Consider the following 3,036-nt stretch of genomic DNA (forward strand, 5'->3'; position numbering starts at 1 on the left):
GAGCTTGTTACCTACCATGGAAGCTAAAAATAACAACTCTCTGGTGGCACAAATGGATCCCAGAGTGATTCAGACACTTTCTGTGTAGCCTCTAAACCTTGTGCTCTATCCCCTCCATCTCCAGAGAGTCTGAGCTACTGATATCCTTTAATGAATTTATCTTCTGCTTAACCCACATGCAACTAAGAACACTGATCTATACAAGGTTCCCAAAGATGAAATTTTAGGCACCAAAGGGTGTTGTAGTATGGGCATGGCTGAAACAGCCACCTGCATGCCCAAGTCACTCTGCCTTACACTCAGACAGCAGAAGTACTGACAGCTAATGACCTGGACCATTGGCAACTGGAAACACAGAGGCATGATCAATGTAGGCGTGGAGGTACCAGCCATACTCACCAAAGTGACAAATGGGAGAGTAATATTGGTTGGTGTGGCAGAGCTAATGAAAGAACAATCTAGAATGCTTCTTTAGGGCTGGGGATTTAGCTCAGTGGTGCCACCGCCTGCCTTGAAAGTGCAAGATCCTGAGTTTGATTCCTGGTACAGATAGATAGATAGATAGATAGATAGATAGATAGATAGATAGATAGACAGATAGAATGGTTCTTTTTCCAAGTTTGGAGTGAGGTGGCGAATCCATCTCACTTGTTCAGAAGTTGTGGGTGGATGGGGTGGAATGAAGAAAACACTGACTTTCCTCTCTGAGGGAAAAGACTACTCCTTGCGATGTAGTTCAGAGAAAAAATTTTAGCATTTTAATAGGACGCTTAGCTTATAAAACATCATTTCCTTCCCTGTTTCTTTTTTATTTTTTGGTACCGGGTATCGAACTCGGGTCCTTGCACTTGAGAGGCAGGCCACCGAACCGCTGAGCTAAATCCCCAGCCCTTCTCTGTTTCTTGAACTTTCATAATTGATATTATTATTTCTTCAAATCCTTAGTGACTCCACAAGGACTTGTATAAAGTTTATGGGGCAATTTTGAAAGTGGATGTGAATAGCAGAAACCCAGAGTCTGTGGGAGGGTAAATAAAATCTTAGGACTCCAGGGAGGTCCCATGTGGAGATGCAGATTTAGAATTTCCAAGCCAAATTGGGCCTTCACAGTCATAAGCTCAGGTCCTTTTGTTTTTACGGATATGTAAATGAAAGCCCAGAAAAGTTAATAATGTGATCACAGTCTCAGGGTCCGCTTGGGACCTGTGCCTCATTCCTGACCAATATTCTTCATTATATCTTCCTGTCTCAGAACCAGCCAACCAACCAATAAAACCAACCAGCCAGCATAAAACATGCAGAAGAATGGCAGTGCTGCATGGCCGGATGGATTTTCTATATTTGAGGGAATGGCAGGGGTCAGTGCATTTGAGATGGAGTGAGGAGTCATCCTAAGAAAGCCCTTCCAGGCCTGCTAAGTTCCCCCTAAAGGTGGGGACATTCCTCATCCTAAGCTGCTCTCAAAGACCTAAATGAAGGTTGTTATTCAACAAACAAGACCCCAGCCTTGCACCAGTATGAAAAGATAAGCTGTCCAAGTTTTGTCTCCTGTCTGGCTGGCAGAATGCCTGGATCAGCAATCTTTCCCTCCTTAGCCAAGGGGTGAAACTGTAAGCCTCCTACCAAGCACTAGTGTTCTTGCTTTGCTCCACCTCCCCAGGGTGTCCTGCCCCTGGCTGATTCTCCTCCATTGTGATGGCAACCCTAGAAGTGGTGTTGGTAGGTGCTTTTGGCTCTGATTCTCTTGTCCTACCCTGACTGCCCTCATCTCCAAACTCCTGCTCTCGGGCTCCAGCTTGTCATCAGGTGTTTTCTGCTGATAGGGGCAGGAGACGTATGGCTCCTGGTATCCGCCAGCGTCTATGCTGAGGCTGCCAGGGCCCACTGATGAGAGCCGTCGTATCTCTGCCAAGGGTACTGCTTCCGATAGCAACCAGACCCATTTTTGAGTCAGTGCTGGTGTGGTCTCACTTTCTAGAACTCAGGCTGGAGCAATAGCTTGTCTTGGCCCCTTGGAAAGTCACTGTGGCCCCCTTGAGCCTGAGACTCAGTTGAGCCTCGGCCGAAGGGTCTGGACCTTATAGGAACCAGCTGAAGGACCACATTGGAAGCAGACTCCTGGCTGTGCTTTCATTACCTTCTTTGTCTTTGAACCAATCTGGATTGCTGTTGTGGCTTGTGTCTAGATCCCCCCAAAACCTCGCATACCCATAGGTGGGCTTCTGAAGACTGAGTCATGGAGGCGCCATAGCTAAATGTGATATTAGGAGGAGGGGCCTGGGAGGAAGTGAGTCGCTGGCAGTGCGACCTTAGAGGATGTTCCTCCCTCCCCAGTTCTTCCTTTCTCTCTCTGCTTCCTGGCTGCCATGATGTGAGCAGCCCTTCCTCCTATGAGACCTTCCCATTATGCCTTCCTGCTTTGAAGTAGCCAACTATAAATGAAAAACATAAGCCAAAATTAACTTCTCCTTTAGGTTGTGGGTATCAGGTATTGTGTCCCAGCGATGTGAAAGTGACTAAGACAGTTGCTTAACTTTCTAAAGCAGATTCAAATTCTATTCCCTGGGGTGACTTTCAGCAAACAGCTCTAGGTTTTTATTTTCTAGGTCTTATTTTCTCATCTGTGAATGGAAATGCTATCCCAATGGGTGGTTGTGAAACTCATATGAGATCAAGTATCCCATGTGCCAGCTATGGGATAAATATTCAATAAATACGGCAAATTATTCCTAGGAAACTCCTCAGCCCCAACCGGCTTTCTAAACACAGCTGATTCCTATGATTACTTGTATTTTTATTTATTTATTTATTTATTTTTGGTACCGGGGATCGAACTCAGGACCTTGCGCTTGCAAGGCAGGCAACAGAATAGTTGTATTATTTTTAATAGTTTTGTTTCTATTTACTGAGTCCTTTCTGTGTTCCAGGAATTGTGCTGAGTATCTGACATTTACTGTCTCACTGATTTCTCACAGCAGCTCTGTAAAGTAGGTAAAAGTGAAAGTTTTTTTTTTTTTTTTTTTTTTTTTTTTTTTT

The sequence above is a fragment of the Fukomys damarensis genome, unplaced genomic scaffold (genome assembly GCF_012274545.1).
Source record: "Fukomys damarensis isolate Sample0158 unplaced genomic scaffold, DMR_v1.0_HiC HiC_scaffold_13, whole genome shotgun sequence".
Lineage (NCBI taxonomy): Eukaryota > Metazoa > Chordata > Mammalia > Rodentia > Bathyergidae > Fukomys > Fukomys damarensis.